Genomic DNA, 22,617 nt, shown 5'->3' on the forward strand with positions numbered 1-22,617 from the left:
CACATGGGATGAAATCATCCCCTATGTCCATCACAACTACAATAGAGTTCTCCATACCTCAATTGGCCACAACCCCTTTTAGGTGCCACTATGTCCCATTGATGTGGCCATACCATTTGCATCTACTCATGCAGATTCGACTCTTGTCCAATCTAAAGATGATAGGGCTAACAACTTCGTTGAGCACATTTAGCACACCTGCCACTAGGTCCATGACATATTGGACAAATCCAATGCTATGTACAATCAGCGACATGATCAACATCGAGTGCCACATAACTACTAGGTGGATGACAAAGTTTGGCTACATCTGCAAAAGGTCTGCCTCACTAGGCCCCACCACAAGCTTCACCCACTCTGATATGGGCTATACACCACACCAAGACTATAGGGGACAATTCCTTCAAGCTCATAATTCCACCATTCCTTGGCCTGCACCCAATATTCAATGTGGATCTCCTTTGGCCATATTTTCTACCATTGACGGACACATTCGACATTGCAGAACAACTCACACCAATAGAGTTAAACCAAAACTATATGAAACAAGCCACAACTGATTGGATCATGGACACATAGATCAAGAGCACTCACTAGCAGAAGATCCAACTATATCAGGTTATCAAAGTTGGCCAACTCCTACACGAAGGCAAGTGCCTCACTAGGGACCAAGTTCAGTGGAAGTTTCCCCATCTCATGGAGGCACTCAACGCAGTGGGGACCATTTCTTCCTAGGGGGGGATTGATCTAGGTGGATACTGGTGGCCACCCACCTATTCCACTTGGACTCTCGCTATTGTTTCTTTTATATTTTTAGTTTCCTTAATTGTAGCACAATTTACTATTTTGGTGGTTTTTCGGGACCTGAACTTCCAGAGCTGTTTTGAGGCCCTAAATGATGTTTTTTTTCAAAATAACCAAATGTGAATATCACGTTTGTAGTCGAAAGTTATATTCCTTTGATATATATTTCTAATGAGGTATTGTGCATGTCAAACAAAGATCATATGCCAAAGTTACAACCTCAAGAATTTGATGTACCAATTTACCCCAATGGGGACCATAGTTTTGGAGCTTCATCTCCTAGGGTTATCTTTTTGGATGTTTAGAGTTTTCCATTATTTCTAAATAATAAATAGCCCTTAGATCCTAATTGTAACACAATTTAGAGGCATGTGGCCTCCACATCTCTTCTAAGAGATGAGCTATCATCGCCCGAGCTAGCTTATTTCCATTTTTGTATGTAAGCATATTTTAGTTCTTTGATATTAATGAAATGCAGTTTTATTTCTACTGGATCTCTATGTTTATGTGTATATTTGTATTATTTTACATTCCTTCATAAGTCCGGATCAATATACCAAGGCATACATTTTTTTCCCTTATATGAATTAATTGCTTCAATGTTTTGATAAATTAAATGCTTTAATATATTATGTTAAAGTAGTAATTGAGCCTAAACAAATTAGAAGGAAATTTTAAAGTGAAAATAAATGAATAAATCTAAGCAAAAGGTTGGAATATAATATTGTCTTAATTAGATGATCATTAAATAAATATATATGCGTGAAAATTTAAGTCACACTAAATAGAAGGATAAGTACACAATCTGAACAAATGAAGCTATGGAGAGTATGCTTGATAAGAGTTTGTCTTCTTAGTAAGGAAAACATGTTAACTTCCTAAGATCTATAGGTATCTTCCTTCTTACTAATCACTAATGAGTAATTAAAGTGGTGTGATTTTATTTGAATAATAACGATGAGTCAGCTTGTATTGGCAGATAGCGATCAATAATGACTATCCCTAGTACTGCTTACTTTGAAAACTAAATTATGATAAGTTTTCTCACTATGTAAACCAAAACATATATATTATCAGATATATAAAACATTCTCAAATAAAGATGTATTTTTCTTGTTGAGAATATATAAATGCTTCAGTTTTCATGCCCATTACACTAAATGTATCCATATTATTTCCAAACTCTAATCCTACAATATTTAAGGATTTATGGAATTTAGGGGCCCGAAAATTTGATATCTATAGTGTGGAACCTCTACGGTGCCTACTTGAATAGAAAACGCTTTGTGGGAACCCAAAACTAGATGGTTGTATCGATGAATTGAACCAAGTGGAACTATTTTACAACATGAAACTTAAAGTAGTTTTCGTGAGTCTCAAAACTCATGTTGTGGATATTAAAGTGGTTTATATCAACATTTATGAACCCTTCTTGGATATAATGAGATATCTTGCCGAATATGGTCCATGTTGTAATGAAAAATCATTCTTTGATTAGTCATAATTTTGTCATTAGTCTAATTTTTTTCTTAGTCTTAGTTGTTGTAATGGATATGTGATATGAGTTGCAATTAAAAATCATTCTTTGATTTGTTGTAATGTGTCATTACATTTAGTTTTTGTACTCATCTTGAGGTACAAGATGTAATGAAAAGATAACATTGAGGGTTTGCTCAATTGGTTGAGTCCTCGTCATTAAAGAACCTTTACTATTGAGAGGTTACAATTTCAATTCTCTTGAGACTCTCGAGGTCAGGTTCCATGATTCAGTCGGTAGGAAGTGATCCCTTTGGGTATATTTTCCTTGTACAGATATTCCATAGAGTGATAAACCATTTGTATTTGTCATTTATTTTAGTGGACGTAATCGAGTTGTTACAATGGGTTGGTTGTAAGGTTTAAGACATCTAATAGTGCTTGTTGTAGGATGGGAACAATAGATATGGGAATCACATGCAATTCCAATATTACATTTATTTGTCTAGATGTGTCCAAGACATATTTTGGGATGTCGTCCACTCTACAAAGAAAAAACATCACCTCATTGCTAAAATGGTGCTCAAAAATTTTATTTATTTGGTGATCCAGGTTTGAAATGATAGCAATTGTTAACGTGGCTCAAATTTTTGTGTATATCTATTTATTTAACATTAATTGTTGTTTATTTTTAAATCATCATAATGTGGTGATATTATTTTTGGATATAGTAATTTGTTATCCATTTACACCATCCGCATATCTAAAAATGTACATTCTTTTCTTTGAGGCTCCAAAGCCTTCCTGTTTTATGCATGAATGTAGGTCCATGTGTGAGATACAAAAATGCATAAATGTGTGATGTTAGGCCCCTATACTACTAGTGTAACTCCTTATTGTTATTAGTACAACCCCCTTATTATATTGATGTACCCATGTAGTGCCCATATTGTTACTATTGTGCCCCATATAAGCCCACTATTGTTATTATTATGCTCTTACATTATTACTGTTATGTTGACTCTGATCATATTATGACCCCTTAGACTCCTATATATAGAAAGGAGGTATTTTCATTTGTATCATCAAAGAATTGTTCATTTATGTAATGTAAAGGAGGTTGCCCCCTCGAAGAGGCTGAATTCTAAGGCGTTGATCTATCTTTTCTATATTTTTGTGAGCTGGTTTCATAACATTTAGTATCAGAGCTTTGAATTCTAGGGTTTCGCTGCTCCAAATAGGTCATCGTGGCATTTACGTTATAAATTTTTTTCTGCGATGTTTCAGATGCTACAAAAAAAAACCCATGTGAGAATAAATTGCACTGAACCTTGGGTCCGAATTTCAAAGTTTTTTTGCGCAATATTTGTGGAGATACGATCTGAGGAACTCGGTCTTTTTGCATACTCCTGAATTACATTCCAAATAGGTGACCTGGGGAAAATAGTCATAACTTTTATTTTGAGCATCAGATTGAAATTTTGTAAGAAGTTATAGAAAGGTGACAGATTTTAGTTTCTTGTGTATATTTTTCAGATCCTAAGTTCAAAAAAGTGAAACGTGGCACTTCATACAAGTTCGCTCTTCTGAAAAGGTATATAATCAAATCATATTGGGAGATTGTGCATAACTCTTTCTTGGAGAATATAAATTCAATCAGACTGGTGGCATTGGGAAGAGGACATAGAGAGCTACTGCAAGTCGCAATTTCAGAACTTAAAGATCCGAAAGTACAAAGTTATAGTTGCTTCAATATCGAGCTCCTAAAATCAAGAAAAATCATGTTGAGGAAGTTTGATGGCAAGGATCCGGTAAATTGGATACTTCAGATGGAGCAATATTTTGATCTACATGGTGTACCACTGTTACAAAAGGTATGTATTGCATCTTGATATTTAGAACCAGATCAATTTTTATGGTATAAAGGGCTTTGTTCTCGTAAACAAATTGTTACGTGGTCAATTTTCACGGAGGAACTGATAGCACATTACGAGGATACAAAGGGCAACACCTTCTTTAGAGCAACACCACAACAATTGGAAAGAGTAAAAGGGCTTTGTTACATAATGGAAAGTAAAATTATGGCAACAAGGAAGTGTTATGTCTTCTAGCCTTCCACAACCTACAAGGGTTACACCACAACAATTGGAAGAAAAAAGAGAAAAAAGGCTTTGTTACAATTGTGATAGCAAATGCACTAAAGGTCATAAGTGTGCCGAGAAGAAATTATTTTACATAGAGTATGAAGAGGAGGAAGAAAAGGATCAAGAAACATCAAAAGAAGAGGATATACGCTAGGACCCAACCCTACAGAAAGAAGAAATGAATTAGACCATATCTTGTAAAGCATTGGCAAGAATTACCACTCCTCAAACTCTCAAGATAGAAGGACATATCAAGAAGAAAAAGGTGCAAGAAGTGAAAGATCACATCGAGAAAGAAGAAATGAATCCAACCATATCTTGTAATTCATTGGTCGGAATTACCACTCCTCAAACTATCAAAATAGAAGGGCATATCAAGAAGAAAAATGTTCAAGAAGTGAAAGATCACATCGAGCATCAAGAAATGAATCTGACCATATCTTGTAAAGGATTGGAAGAAATTACCACTCCTCAAACTCTAAAGATAGAAGGACATATCAAGAAGAAAAAGGTTCAAGCAGTGAAAGATTACATTGAGCATCAACAACAAGTTCTCCAACTTTTAAATGATAACGCCACTTTGGTGAAAAATCGAATGAAACAACATGTAGATCAACATCGTAGTGAAAAATGTTTTGATGTAGGTGATTGGGTATTTTTACTGCTACATCTCAAGCAAGCTATTTATGAGAAGGAAATGTTGGTAATACTATATGCACTTAAGAAATGGCGACCTTACCGAATGGGAAGGCACTTCAAGGTAAAAATGGATCATGATAGTCTTAAATACTTTTTAGAACAACTATTATCTTTAGAAGAACAAAAAAAATGGGTCACAAATATGTTGGGTTATGAATTTGACATCATCTATAGAAAAAGGAAGCAAAATTTTGTTGCAGATGCACTCTCAAGAAAGGATGAGGATGTGGAAGCATTGTTTTGTGCTATTTCTATTATCCAACCAGATTGGATAAACGAAGCAAGGGATGAATGGAAGAAGGACGAAGAAGTATGGCCACTTATTCAAAAGTTGCAAAAGATCCCAATTCAAACAATATTGCCAGAAATTGAAGTGGAAGGAAAAATCATATTGGAACCTGGAGCATTCATAGAAACAAGAACCTGACAGCTACGAAATCGATCAATTTCAGAGTACCTCATCAAGTGGAAGAACTTACCCGCTGAAGATTCCACATGGGAGGACAAGAATTTTATACAGAAGCATCAAGAACTACTCAAGCATTGAGGACAACACTTTTTGAAGGAGAGGGGCATGTTAGGCCCCTATACTACTAGTGTAACCCCTTATTGTTATTAGTACAACCCCCCTTATTATATTGATGTACCCATGTAGTGCCCATATTGTTACTATTGTGCCCCATAGAAGCCCACTATTGTTATTATTACGCCCTTACATTATTATTGTTATGTCGGCTCTGATTATATTATGACCTCTTAGACTCCTATATATAGAAAGGAGGTATTTTCATTTGTATCATCAAATAATTGTTCATTTATGTAATGTAAAGGAGGTTTCCCCCTCGAAGAGGTTGAATTCTAAGGCGTTGATCTATCTTTTCTATATTTTTGTGAGCTAGCTTCATAACATGTGATTTTCGATTGCATGCCACTCCATGCTTCAAAATATTTTTTTATTGTAACAAATTTGTGAGCAGATATCTTTTATATGGATAAAACATAGTGGATTGTTTCAACCCATAATTTGGAAGGTAGGGATATTACATGAAAAATTCAATTGGAATTTTCTTTCAAGGATATGTTCTTCCTCTTAGCTACCTAATTCTACTACAAAGAATAAGGAACTATGTGTTGCAACTGTATTACTGCTTCATTACAAAAATGTTGGACATCCTTATTGAAATACTCCTCCCATTATATATATGAAGTATTTTAATCATCTTTCTAGGCTGCTTCTCTACATGTGCTTTGAGAATCTTCAAATGCTCACTTTAAATTTGAGTTTGAGAAAGTACATCCATGTGTATATCATATAATAATCTACGAATGTGAGTACATATCTGGAATTTCTTATGGACAGGCCTAGAAATTGCCCCATAAGATCACTTTGAACAAGCTCCAAGGGAGAGTAAGCCCTTCATGCATGCCCCTTCCCAAATTTTTATTGTGGATGCTTTCCAAAATAAAATCCTTCACAAACTCCATCAAAAAATTCTTTAGGAGGAAGGCCCTTAACCCTCCCTTGTTTTCCAAGTTGTTGGATGTATCTAAAATTTAAGTGTCCAAACCTTTCATGCCAAATTATACTTTCACTTTACATATATCAATATTAAAGTGGAATTGGATTAATGAAAAAATTCAAAAAAATGCCTACATAGAAGTTATCTTGCATGTCATATATGCTCACCAAATTTTGTGTGAATTCATCTCTCCTTCCAATGTCGATCTGGGTCATTTCATATACAGAGATAAGATTTACTAAAAGCTTTAGGATATGTAGGACATTTTTGAAACTTCCATCTCCAATATCTACCCTCGCTTGTCTAGTTACCTCTATTGGAAAATCATCTTCCATGAGAATAATAGGACCAACATATGGTGTTAAATATGAGAGAGCATATTTTGTGGCTACCATGTGATGTGAAGCTACATAATTTATGATCTAATGCATTAAGAGAAAAATGAATGGAAATTAATGCATGTGCAATACCTCTTGTTTCAGGTGTTCTTTATACCTGCTTCTTCATGGGACTCTTTAGAATATACTAACCAAAATTGTTATGCTAAAGAGTCTACACTCTGAGATCAATTTTATTCTTCATGCATGATAATTCTAGATGGTAACGATGGTTGGAATAAATGCATTTTGATTTCCCCTCCTTGCAATTATTTTCCTCTGAGTTCATAGACTCATTTGGAGGTATGGGATTTCCTCTCATTGTTGGATCTAGTTCCTTTTTGTTTGGATTTCTTATTCGTTTTCAAGTTGGAATTACCCATTTCATTCATAGCAAGTGCCATGGGCATCTTCCAAGTAGCTCTTGTTGGAAGCTTGATTGTATGAAAGGTGGAAACAAATATATCATATTTTGGACCAAATTTTGACAATATGGTAAGAATTAATGATATTTCTTACTTGGATTTGTTGATTCCACATTACTTCCACTAGAGTAAAAAGGCTTTCAACCATGTGAAGAAATCTTGATTTTTTTTCGAAATTTCTTGGATTTAATGAGTTGAGCTCATTTTAAAGGATGTGACTTCATATCTCCTTCCCAAAGGGTGTCTCCATAGTGTTTCAAACTTCATTTGGAGTGGTGTATGCTTTGACATGAACCAATAATTTTGGGGAAATTGATAAGAATAGGAGACCAAACACCTTGTCTATGCTGTTGAAATATTTTGATTTTTCAACTATAGAATTTGGTTCAAACTCTTTAGCCATGGTTTTTCGATACACGCCTCTAGCTCTAAGCTGAAGTAAAATCATTAGCTTCCATTTGAAATAGTTATATGGAATGACAATTCCTGAAGGTGGAAACTCCATTCTTTCTGAGATATCCAATCTTCAATACCTACAAATACATTGTTTATGCTCTTTCTTCCTAGCTCCCATGGGATTTGATACCATGTGTAATTGTGGCTAAATCTGAACATAATGGATTTGGCTAGAAAACAACAAATAAAAGTTGCAAGCATGAGAGAACAAAGAAAATTAGGAGAGAAAAAATTAATGAATTTCATTCATGCACAAAAAAGAAGAAAATTATGAGAGAATATAATTCAATGCAACATACTTTACATGAATCAACTAACATGGCATTGAGTTTAGAGAGTTGTGAACATGCATAGAAGAAAACTAACAACTAGTCCTAGTTAACTGCCCATGCAGTCATCATTTGAGTTACCCATGTGAGATAAGATTATTTAAGGATCCAATAATAATAATTTAGTTATTTATACATTGAATTTGAATTTACAATTTGTTTTACACTCAAGTTGATATGAAGGGATATGAAGAGTTATGCTCACGATAGATGCACAATGAGTGTTCACATTTACTATTTGCAATGTGAAAAGTAAATATAGTTTTGATGTAGATTAAAAGAGTAAACAATATACATTTTTTCAAAACAAGAGCCACGTGGTGGCAATGTCATTGCTCTTTCGCATATATTTATTTTTTCATATATTTTTAGTTTGTTCAGTCAAATTTATATGGTATTCTTATCCTTGTACATGTGGACTAAGATATTTGTGTTTCAAAACCAATTCTAAAATATAAAAACATCAGTTTTTCATGGATTTTTTAAATTTATTTTGTTGCATGTATATTTGAGAAACCTTTCTCTGTTGTGAACTTATTTGACAAACTAGGTAATGATCAAGGTATATTAAAAAAACAAAAAACAAAAACTTCATAAATTAAACAACTTGTAAACAAAAAAATAAATACTCTAAATTTGAAGAGATTAAAAAATGTTACAATTACATACCAAAGATTGTTCGACAAATTTAGAATCTAAAACATCTTCATGTTTTCTAATTCCTTTCCAAGTCCTTTCCTCGAGTGGATCCTCATATAGTGAACAAACCATTCTTGCACTTATCAGATTTTATAATCATATCACATTGCAAGATACTCATCCAGCCTAGCATATTTGAATTTATGTACCACTATTGAGCTGAATTTGCATGAGATTCAAGCATATGTCATTTTTATAAAGTTCACTTCAAATATATTGCGAACTCACCATAAAGAAACCAATCATTCTTAAATGGTTTAATATTTTGTGACTTAGCCTGTTTTGAAATTTTCCCATTTTATCATTTTGAAATATGGTGAATTCACCATTAACAAATGAATCTATCTCAGTTGCCTTGATATATTGTGACTTTTAAGGTTTTCAATTTTTCCTATTTTGACATTGTGAAATATAATGAATTCACTATCAAGCAGCCAATCTATATCATATGGCTATACTAGATTGTTCATATTTTGATTTTTTCCTCATTTTTTCATTTTGAACTCATCTAACAGCTTAAGTGTCTGTAATTATAATTAAATAAATGTATGTGGAGACCTATTTGAATATCAAATTTGAATATTTTATCATAGATCAATCAATGATATTACGATATCATCACTATAATGTGTGTATCTCGATTTGTTTTTTTCAAAATATATATTATTGAGGCTTACAAAATATTGTTGTTAGGAAATTTGATCAAAATATCCAACAATTCGAGAGAACCAATGTTAGGAAAGATATCCCAATTCAAGGAGAGATAAAATCTAGGCCTTTCAAGCCATGGTAGGGACAAGAAAAAAACAACATAGGCGATTGTATAATTTACTTTCCATTATGAAGTAAACTTATAATGCATTATTTCATTATTACATAGAGATATGAGATGTAATATCCACACACCTCGTAAGGAATAAGGTAACTCTATTAAGGTAAGACAATTTAGCTCAACCTTGATTCTTATCTCACATATCGAAGAATCTGCACCCCAATAACATTAGGAACTATGTTTTACTATAATTGGAATAATATCGCCATATATAATGACAAAATTTATCATGGACCAAGAAACATACAAAATGACTAATGCTATATTTGTTGAAGCTTATTATCATTTAGTTGAGTTATCAAACAAAAGCCCAAAACACAGAATAGCCATGTAGTTAAAATAGAGTTCAAATCAGGGCTCAAAATATTCTTACGGAAATACATTTATCTAGTAAAAAATACACATTCAATTATAGATTCAAGGTGCCCATTTAGTTAAGTAGTCCAAAACAAAAATTGTAATGTCGCGGTAAAATGCTCCAACTCCAAGACAAAGCATAGTTTTCATAGTAGCCTCATTGTTATTTTAATTTAAACATAGTCACAACAACAACAACACAACTGAGGAAGAAGTCACACTTATCAGACATAGCTAAAGTGTTGGAAGAAACAGTGATTGGATTTCCCTCAAGTTGAAGCATAAGGTTTTCCAGATCCTTTAGTACCAACTTATCGAATTCATTCCTCTTCAACACTACACCCTTGTCTGCTTCCACCATTCTAAATATTTAAGAAATAACTTGGTCCATCTATATTCCCCAGGGTATACACATTCCAAATTGATTCATAGTGACAAAAAAACATAGAAATTAAATGATATTGACATGTTCAACAACCACAAAGGAACATATAAAATAATTAAATAATATTTACCTTTTCAACTGCTCGCAACAGTGTTAAGCCAACAGTTGGACCTGTCATGTACAATGCAACACAAAGATACTCTCTGGGAAAAGTTACCTGAGGGTCATTGCGCAATGATTTCAATGTTATCTACAAAGCCTAAACACACAACAAGAATAAAACATGGTTAAATTGTAGACTGTAGCCCAAGAAATTTCACTAGTTACATCATATGAGGTAAATGATGTTGGAATTAAAGGTTGTGGCAGAATTGTTCACCTTATCTTCTTGCCAAACTTTTAGATGGATTTACTTTCGTAAGTATTCTGGCCATGTGCCACTGTCATCATTGATTTCTTCTGTCACAATGCCACATCCGACACCTCATTATGGAGCGCCTCCACAACTTCCTACTGACTCATAGTTGGCTCTAGATTTATTAGTTTATGGTGTTGAAATAAGGAATTGCTGAGAGGGGGGATGATGAATCAATAATTAAGAAGATGTTTTCTTTCTTACTATTATTTTAGTCCCTTCTTATATTCTTTAATTTGTGAGAGAACTCATTCACAAATATAGTGAGCCAACAATATTCCAGACACACATGTTCAAACAACAGTCACCTGAGCAACACACATTTGACATAGTGTTTTTCACATGGAAACCTAGAGGGAAAAAACCACCAATTTGTTGTTTGTTTATGTTGTAAATTAAGCACCCACTTAATTACATATGTTTGTTTCTGAGCACCCACTCACAAGAGGCACCGACCCCCTTTGTTTAGCAAGCACCAACTTTCCAAGAGGCACCAACCTCTTTAGTATGCAAGCACCAACCTGCCCTTGCCACTGTTCTACTATTTCATACAATTTTCAAACTGAAAACAGAGGCATACAATAATATATGTAAAATACCAAGAATTGTTATTTGTAGATTCAACTTCTGCACTCTGCCTTCTGTGCTCACTTGTAGCATATCTCCTCTTGCTACTCACAGCAACACTTCCTCTACACTCTTCCTTCATTGTCAAGGGTTCTTCACTGACTGCTCCTCAACACTATCCTTGCAATTATCCACACAATCCTCATGTTGCTCTTGTTATTGTATTACAATGTGTCCTCTTAGGTTCTCCAACCTCTCTACTTCGATGCTCACCCTCACAACACTGCTCTCTCACACATGTGCTCACTTCCCCGTATTTTTCATTGTTGGTGATGTTTTCGTTTCACTGAGGCATACTACGCACAGGAGTCTCTAAACATTATCCTGTAGGTGCTAATCTGTACTTAGGAATGGTTTTACTTTCCTCTCTTGCATCTTCTGATAGTTTCTTGTCACAATGCCCAACACAGAGATGGTCCTCACAGTTCTTCGTAGTCTTCTTGCACAGAGCTCATGTACTGAGAAATTAATTCTCAGATGACCTGCACATGCCTCCGAGAGTCCCATGCTTATTTATCGTTCCACAGATATTGCTAGTCCATGGAGGTGACCATTTTGTTCTTATTTACCACAACCATTCATGAATGCAAAGCAGTCTATTATTTCCTTCAAGAACTAAAATTCATTTATGTTGCCAATGTTGTTGATCCAGGTGGATATTGGTGGCCACCTGCTAATTCCACTTGGATCCCCTCTAGTGCTTCTTACAGTTTTTTCAGTTTCCTTAATTATAGCACAGTTTACTATTTTTAGCAGTTTTTCGGGTCCTAAACTTCCAGAGCCGTTTTGAGGCCCTAAACGACGTTTTTTTGGGAAATCTACCGCCAGCAATTTTTTTGATGAAAATCGTCTTTTCCGTCATAGTCCTCGGAGAGATCTATCCAACGGGCTATCATGCACGTCAAACGGAGATAGTACGACCAATTCGCGACCCCGGGAAGTTGATGTACCAACTTACCCAAAAACGGGGCCCACAATTTGGCGTTTCATCTTCTAGGGTTAGGTTTTGGAATGTGAAGGGTTTTCCCATTGTTTCTCAACAATAAATAGGCCTCCGAGCCTCATTGTAAGACAGTTCAGAGGCATGTAGCCACCACATCTCTTCTCAGAGATAAGCTACCATCGCCCTAGCTGGTTTATTTCCATTTCTGTTTGTAAGCATATTTCAGTATTTTACAGTAATGAATTGAGGTATTATTTCTGCTGCATATCTGTCTTTATGGTTATCTCTGTATTTTATTGCGTTCTGTTTAAATCTGGATCAGTGGTATCAGAGCGGTTTGCTTTTCTTCTCTGTTTTTCTTTGCATGTCCCCAACGAGGTCGGGATATAAGGAGTTAGGGCTTGAACTGGTTGAACCTTTGCAAGACCAGCCTCGAAAATCCCGACGGCCTCCCATGGTGGATGAAAAGAAAGACGAGGGGGTAGGAGATCCTATCAAAATCTTGCTCGAAGAAGCCCTCGAGCGACAAAGGAACGCGATGATGGACAACTTTGCCCAAATCCTTCAGCGGCTACCCAGGGGCGACGCATCGGCTTCCAACAGCAACTCTAGAAACGCCACACCATTTAAGTTACAAGTTAATTTTGAAATCCCCATATTCGAGGGTCAGATAGACGCAGATGCCATCGATAAATGGTTAAATGTGCTAGAGGGTTATTTTTATGTTCATGATTTTTCCAGTCGGGAAAAGATTATTTTCGCTCTTCTCAAAGCATTCCCCCACGTCAAGGATTGGTGGGAAACCTACTGCGAGCAGAAGGATGAAGGTATAAGCTCACTATTTTCAGTCGCACCGACTTGGGATTCATTCCGACATGCCATCAAGGAGCAGTACTACCCTGTCGGAAGCTATGAGGATCAATACATAAAGTGGACCATGCTACGGCAGGGAAGGGACCAAGACGTACCAGAGTTTACCAATATTTTCCATACCCTTCGCACAAAGTTGGGTATCAGGGATACAGAGCAGCATTTGGTACTCAAATACCGTGGCTGCCTGCACAAGTACATCCAAGAAGAAATAGAATTCCTCAACATCTCCTTGCTCGGCACAACATACCGATATGCCGTCAAGGTCGAGCAAAAGTTTAAACAGAAGAAGCGAGACTTTGGGTCTGCGAATCCGAAACAAGGGAAAGGTGCCCCCAAACCGCAGAACAAAGGACAAAGCCAAGGCAAGGCGGCCCAAGAGAACCCGCCAAAGCTGCAAGCAAAGAACAGCGCCACGAAGCTGAAAAAGGACACCGGAAAGTGGTGTGAGTTCCATAAGAGCTCCACTCACAACACAAGTGAGTGTCGGGCCAAGCAGTCATTGGTGGCCAAGCTAAAGGTTTCAGAATCAGATGCATGTTCTGACTCTGAGTCAGAACCCGATAAGGGGAATGACAAAGGGAAGCAGATTATCGATGCGGAGCCCAACGCCACCGTTGCCACCACGAAGATCCAGAAGGAGGAACCTGAAGATCCAGAGGAGGAGGAGCGTCTCTTCCACTCCCAGATCTGGGTAAAGGGCTTCCCGCTACAGTTCATTGTCGACAGCGGGAGCCAAAAGAACCTCATTTCAGCAGAGGTCGTGAAACGGCTGGACTTACCGACCACAGCACATCCACAACCATACACCATTGGGTGGCTGCACTAAGGACGGGATCTTCGCGTGAGCCAACAGTGTCGCCTTCCATACAACATCAAGCCCTTCACAGATGAGGTATTGTGTGACATTGCTCCCCTTGAAGTTTGTGATGTGTTATTAGGACAACCATACTTGTGGAAGCGACATGTTGTGTATGAGTCAAGGCCCCGTGTTGTTATTGTTACTTTGGGAAATAAGTTGTACAGGATACCAGAGGTAGCACCGCCTACCGCCATCTCTTTGGTTACTACAAAACAATGCAGTAAGCTCATTTCCAAAACCGGGAAGTTTGTTTTCTTGATGATACGCCCTCAAGAAAAGAAGAAGACGGTGGCCACGACCTCCAAATAGGGCCCCTCCGCACGACAACTACAGATGGACAAGGTCGTGGAGGAGTATGAGGACATCTTCACCTCCCCGCAGGGGTTCCTCTGCACTGTCAGGTCAAGCACTACATTGATCTGACCCCAGGTTCGCCACTGCCCAATAGACCAATCTATCGGCACTCTGTTCTGGAGAACGATGAAATCAAGAGGCAGATTCAGGAGCTGCTGCAAAAAGGTCACATCCGTCCGAGTTCATCGCCCTGTGGGAGCCCGATCGTGCTGGTACAAAAGAAGGATGGGACTTGGAGACTCTGTATTGACTATCGTGCGCTGAACAAGATCACTGTCCGTAATAGGTACCCAATCCCATGGATTGATGACCTCCTGGACCAACTAAAGGGGGCAAAATATTTCAGCAAGATCGATTTGAAGTCAGGATATCACTAGGTACCAATCGAACCCTCCGATGTGTGGAAGACTGCCTTCAAAGCCAAGGATGGCCTTTTCGAATGGTTGGTTATGCCTTTCGGATTGGCGAATGCTCCTGCAACCTTCATGAGGCTAATGGATGACATCTTGCGGCCATTCACCAACTCATTTGTAGTGGTATACTTGGATGACATCTTGATCTTTAGCAAGACTTGGGAAGAGCACCTCCACCACATCCGACAGGTTCTCCAAACATTGCGAAAACACAAGTTATGTGCCAATTTGGAGAAATGCACTTTTGGCATGACCCAGGTTCAGTATCTGGGATACATTATTGATGAACGAGGGGTGCATGTGGATCCAGCAAAGATCCAAGTCATTCGGGATTGGCCATGTCCAACCACTCTGACAGAGCTTCGCAGCTTTCTAGGCCTTGCCAACTTCTACCGCAGGTTTGTGTTGGTATTTTCTCATATCACTTGGCCCTTGAGTCAGGTCACCAAGGGAGGAGCGAAAACAAAATTTTTTTGGTCTGAATCTCAACAGAAGGCATTCACAGAGTTGAAAGATCGACTCTGCACAACACCAGTTCTTGCATTACCAGACTTGCAACAACCATTTGAGGTCGAGATAGATGCCTCTGACTATGCTATTGGGGCAGTCCTTACTCAACATGGGCATCCAGTGGCATATCACAGTGACACACTTTCAGACACAGTCCGGAAGTATCCCACTTATGACAAAGAGATGTATTCCATTGTGCAGGCCTGCCGACAATGGAAGCATTACATTTTGGGGAAGGAAACGGTCATCCACACGGACCACCGACCCCTGCAGTTCATACAGACCCAAGGGAAATTGCAGAATGATTGCCATCAGAAGTGGTCCACATACCTGCAACAGTTCCATTTGAATATCAAGTATAAGAAGGGCAGCACCAATAATGTTGCAGATTGCCTCAGTCGACCACCGATCATGGCGCTAACCACCGTGCTCAACTCTTGTGGGCACGAGACTTCTGATTGGCCAGTGCTCTACAAAAGCGACCCAGAATTCGGCCACACATACCAGACACTCTTGGAGGGTCAGCATGTTCCAGATTTTCACCTCCAGGATGACCTGTTATGCCACCTGGGTCACCTTTGTGTTCCTTCAAGCGAGCGTGCCAAGATGATCTGGGAAGCACACTACAGTCGGGCCGTTGGGCATTTTGGGGTCGAGAAAACCATGGCAGTACTGCAGAAATATTTCTATTGGCCGAATCTTCGACAAGATGTCGGGAAGTACATCAGATCATGCACTGCTTGCGCCATTGCCAAACCGACCATCAAGAAGCAAGGCCTCTATACCCCGTTGCCTACCCCTAGTCGACCTTGGGAATCCATCTCCATGGATTACATGTCAGGCCTCCCTTCCACTAGCCATGGAAATGACTGTGTTTTTGTGGTCGTCGACAGGTTCTCGAAGATGGCCATTATGGCGGCCTGCAAGAAGAATATCACAGCAGAAGCCACTGCTAAACTCTTCTTTGAACGAGTATGGGTACACTTTGGGATCCCACAGTCTATCATTTCAGATCGGGACAGCAGGTTCCTCAGTACATTTTGGTCTAGCCTCTGGTCGATGCTGGACACCAAACTCACTAAGTCCACAACCTTCCATCCTCAAACTGATGGCCAGACTGAGGTCGTCAACAGGATGATCGTACACATTCTGCGCATGTACAACTCAAAGCATCCACGCACATGGGACAAGAGCCTCCCCTATGTTCAGCACAGCTACAACCGTGCTCTCCACAGCTCGACGGGCCACAGCCCTTTCCAGGTGGGATTGGGATTCCAACCACTATGTCCCATCGATGTGGCCATGCCATTTGCAGCTACTCAAGCAGATTCTGCTCATGTCCAGTCCGAAACAGATAAGGCAAATAGCTTCATTGAGCACATCCAACATATTCGCCAGCAGGTCCATGACATTCTGGAGAAATCAAATGCCAAGTACAAGCAGCGACATGATCAACATCAGGTGCCACACAAGTTTCAATTGGGCGACAAAGTCTGGTTGCATTTGCAAAAGGAATGCCTTACCGGAGCCTATCGGAAACTCAGACCACTCCGATATGGCCCTTACACCATTACCAAGGCTGTGGGAGACAATGCATTTGAGCTCAGCATTCCCCCATTCCTTGGCCTGCACCCGGTGTTCAATGTCGACCGCCTTCGGCCATACTTTCCACCATTACTAGACATGTCCGACATTGCAGAACAACTCACACCCACAGAGTTAAATCCAGCTTGCATGGAACAAGTTGCAACTGATCGGATCATGGACACACAGATCAAGCACACTCGCCAGCAGAATATCCAACTGTATCGAGTTGTCAAAGCAGGACAACTCCTTCACCAGGGCAAGTGGCTCACCAGGGACCAAGTGCAGCATAAGTTCCCTCATCTCATGGAGGAACTCAACGCAATGGGGACCATTGCTTCCTAAGGGGGGAGGAATGATCCAGGTGGATATTGGTGGCCACCCACTAATTCCACTTGGATCCCCTCTAGTGCTTCTTACAGTTTTTTCAGTTTCCTTAATTATAGCACAGTTTACTATTTTTAGCAGTTTTTCGGGTCCTAAACTTCCGGAGCCATTTTGAGGCCCTAAACAACGTTTTTTTGGGAAATCTACTGCCAGCGATTTTTCTGATAAAAATCGTCTTTTCCGTCGTAGTCCTCGGAGAGATCTTTCCAACAGGCTATCATGCACGTCAAACAGAGATAGTACGACCAATTCACGACCTCGGGAAGTTGATGTACCAACTTACCCAAAAACGGGGCCCACAATTTGGTGTTTCATCTTCTAAGGTTAGGTTTTGGAATGTGAAGGGTTTTCCCATTGTTTCTCAACAATAAATAGGCCTCCGAGCCTCATTGTAAGACAGTTCAGAGGCATGTAGCCACCACATCTCTTCTCAGAGATAAGCTACCATCGCCCTAGCTGGTTTATTTCCATTTCTGTTTGTAAGCATATTTCAGTATTTTACAGTAATGAATTGAGGTATTATTTCCGCTGCATATCTATCTTTATGGTTATCTCTGTATTTTATTGCGTTCCTGTTTAAATCTGGATCAGTTGTTCGCGTTTTCTTGTTAGAGAGTCTTCCATAGGATCTGCACTTTTCAACTACCAACTCCTTTGTGCCTTCATTAAATATCGCAACTACCAACCCATGCATTCTTTAAAGATATGTACTTCCTTATCAAAGCGATTCCATATCACAATCTTCACAGTGGTGCAGTATTCCAATATTCTAATCCTCTGATTTCTGAGCTCCTTCTTCTTATCCCTCACAATGCTTCTCATCATAGGACTGCTAGTTGTGACCTGCCCCTTAGCATTAAGGTTCTAACTCACTTTGTTAACTACTCTTCGCCCCTAGTTCGTTGAGCTCTTATGACCATGTGCCAACCCAATATCGGAAGCCCTTTATATTAGAACTTTTTAACACACCAATTGTTATAGAATTTTGACATCTTCAACCTTCGATTGCCGGCTTCCGATATTGCATCATCACTCCACATGGCGACTTCTTAACGGTGACATGTGTCACCTGGTTCTGGCCCATTACCCTACCCAATACAATTAAATATTCCTAGTACATGTCCTACTGTACTACCACATCATGTTGACATCAGCTACCACTGTAGCTTATCAGAGACAATCATATGCTACCATGTGTTCTTATCGGAGCTAATCATATGCTACCATGTGTCTGGCTAGAGGAGAGAGAAGAGGACCCGTCAACCTTGGTTTTGCACCAAAATCCTTTGTTATTCTTCTTTTCGCATTCCTCGGTTCTTTTAAAGGCTATCGACACTTATCGATATCGCAACTTTATGCACTTCACTCACTTGAAGAAGTTACGATACTTCAATCTTCGGGGTTCTAATTTCCTCTAACCTTCGATATAGCCTACTCCGATCTACTCCTCTAATTGTCGATATCACCAATTATGTCGATACACTGACTTCCCAATCTCCGATATTCGATGCATCGACATGCCGATCCTACGATATCCCAACCTTTTAGGACTTCAAGTCCCTAGACATTGGCAAGCTATAACTTCTGACCAGTATTCCATTTTTGGACTTCCACATACCATTGGAAATCTTATTCAGAACAGTTTTCAATGGAGAGGGTCTGATGTAGGCATTGAGTCCTTCAGCTACGTGGAAGATGACTGCAAACTTTTCTGCTCATTGACTCTTTGGACAGTTGAACTCACAACCGCCATGATGATCGTTTTATAGCTTCTTCAGTAAGCCTGCTACTGTGATGATTCTCTACAAGAAGCCTGCAACTACGATGGGATTCCTCCCAAACACCCAATCATCCATGATGATCATTTTATGGCTTCTTCAGTAAGCCTGCTACTGTGATGATTTTCTACAAGAAGCCTACAACTACCATGGGATTCCTCCCAAACACCTAATAATCCATGATGACCCTTGTTTGACATCAATTCCAACACTTACATGACCAACCATATACCATCAAATATCCAATAGATGGAACCCGCAAGATTGTGTTGTCGACTTTGCTATCTTCTTCGTCACTTGCAAGCGGATGAGGATGAGGATTCCATGATTTCAAATTAAAATGAGGTTAGAGCCAAGAAATGAAACAAATCAATTAATGTGAACTAACCATGGATCATATATGGGAGACATGCCTTGCTCCATTATAACCTTGCCCACAACAATTTCCAAAGATGGTTTAAAGTTGTCCTTTTTGGTAAATGTGGCGATGGCGTTAAACTTAAGAGTTGGGATGCAAGACTAGTCAAGGAGGTGGCCATCGAGGGTAACAAGGGAAAGAGGGTCTCTTTTCAAACTGTCGGCTACACCCAAAATAATGTCAAATAGAACTATATAAAATTCCTCTTTATTGATCCCATCACTTTTACCATCTATAAAATATTTGTTTAAGACCTAGACAATAATACTCTTAGGACGTTGTGGTTATGATTAATGGAAGAAGCATGATTGATTTTGAAGGAGTACAAACTTGGTCATAGATGATGTTCATCTCATTCATTGCGCTCCATCTAATCCCACATTTGGATCTTATGAAATCAATAAACAATGCACATATGTACTGTTAATCAAAATATACAGGATCATATGCAATTAGAACTCATCGCATATGCCATTACCAAATGCCAAGTAGTTAATGCAAGACATAAATCGATTTAACACCACACCCACCGACACTTAATTCCTATGGAATTGCAAGTTACTACGAGACAAAAACTTGATGCAAGGACACAACGACCATCATACAAAAAGCCCCCAGTTCTATATGACCTCACACCTTAGGGGTTGGAGCCCTACCTTGACGGCGGTGAGATCTTATCTACATCAGAAATGACAAATCCAAAATTTGACATAGGAAAAACAAAAAATTAAGTGAAAATTTTGTATACAACCAAAACTAATAAACCTCCACATTCGTGATATGTTAGTAATATAATAGTGAACTAATAATACATTAAATGTGGTATATATTGAAATTGGAATTTAATATTGTATATATTGAATCATATACTATGATATTTATTAGATTTCAATGTTGTATAGGTTGAATTATATATTATTAGATATTATTTATTAAACAAATATGATGACTAATAATTTAAATATTTATTTATTAGATTTAATTGTTGTATAGGTTGAATTATATACTATTAGATATTATTTATTAAACAAATATGATGACTAATAATTTAAATATTTATATACATTGAATTTGGAAATTTCAATTTACGGCGCCTTTTACACTAGTTGAAACGAAAGGACCTGAGTTATAATGGGTCATGAATCCTCCCGTCCGATTATCATGAGCCCTGACATTTACTATTTGCAATGGGAAAATGAAATATGATTTTTATATCAATTATTTCAAGTGTGTTTATTAGGGTAGTGCGTAAGTTTAATTAAAACAGAGTTAAACTTATAGACTAAATTGAATTTTTCAATATATATATATATATATATATATTATATTTAATTATAATTTAAAAAATTATAATTTTTTTATATATAATTTTTTTAAATTAAAAAATATATATTATTATTTTTAAATAAAAATTTTAGCTTTTAAGGACAGTAAATCATTACACCATTACATAAAACCACACACCGAGGACAATGCCTATTATCTAAATTGAAACTACTTGGACAATGTCACTATTAAAAGTACTTTTTTATTATTAATTGAGATGTAATATTATTTTCTATTAATTAACAATTTATTAATTTAAAATTTAAATTATTTGACAAGATTAAAAATTTATCCTTATATACTATCATGTAAGAGCCATTTAAAATAACATATATTTTTTAATAATAAAAATAAATCAATAACATTCGTATCTAATAACCCATAATAATTAAATATTTTATGTGAATTCAAATACCAAAATAATAATAAGTAGTTCTTACCTCTTTCGTTATTTAATTGATTTCTTTCCCTGAAGTTTTGTACACAGTGAAATTTTTGGTTATTTTTGTAAATAGCTAATTCTTTTTCGATAAGTGATTGATATTGGAAGTTGTTATTAATTGATATATATATTCATATTAAAGGCTTTTATTGTTAATATTATTGGTAATATTTTAATTGTAAATAATGTTTATTTTTATATTTCTAAATATTTGTTTGTTTAGGCTCGTGTGGAAGTACACAGAAGTCCATTTTGCAGAGAAATATTTAAATTATTGGTATTATTTTAAGTGTAAATAATGTGTATCCTCGTCTTTCTGAATATTTATTTGTTAAAGCTCTTGCGGTATTGGTATTATTTAATTGTAAATAATGTGTATCTGAATATTTGCTTGTTAAGGCTCTTGTGCGAAAGTGCATGATAAGTCCATTGTGCCAATAAAACTTTGTTTATTTTTGTATAAATCTCTGTGCACAGTGAAAGCTATGGCCACTTCTGCAAATAGATAACTACTTCCCTTTCGATCATCCATTGACATTGGAGCCTATTATTCATATACAATATTATTGGTAATATTTTAATTGTAAATAATGCTTTTTTTTGTATTTTTGAATATTTGTTTCTTTAGGCTCTTGTGTGGAAGTGGGCAGGAAGTTTACTCTCGGGAGAAAGCTTTAAAGTCTTTTATTGTTAATATTATTGGTAATATTTTAAAGTATACATATTACTCATAATATTTTAATTGTAAATAATGCTTATCTTTGTATTTTTGAATATTTATTCGTTTAATCTTTTATGCGGAAGTAGCAGGAAGTCCATTATGTGGAGAAATCTTTTCTCTGAATATCCCTTTGTTTAGGCTCTTGTGTGGAAGTGGTTAGGAAATCCATTATGTGGAAAAAACATTTTTTGTGCACATCTCCACACTTTGCACTAAGGACTTTTATTATTAATATTTTAGCCATAAACAATGCACATCATTGTATTCGCTTTTGCTCGAAGAGCACGGTTTTTTATAGATATCAAGAATCAATTCAGGGATCTATGCACGAACACTTTCATTGCTAATATTTTAGTATTCAAATATAACACATATTTATTATTTACAATAACATTATTTAATTGATTATCTTTGCATGAAGCTTTCAACGCAGTGAAAGCTCTTTTGAATTCTGCATTGACAAT

This window comes from Pinus tabuliformis, chromosome 5_2 (assembly GCF_031772625.1).
Source record: "Pinus tabuliformis cultivar Carrire ecotype Pingquan chromosome 5_2, CPIR1, whole genome shotgun sequence".
In the NCBI taxonomy this organism is placed as follows: Eukaryota; Viridiplantae; Streptophyta; class Pinopsida; order Pinales; family Pinaceae; genus Pinus; species Pinus tabuliformis.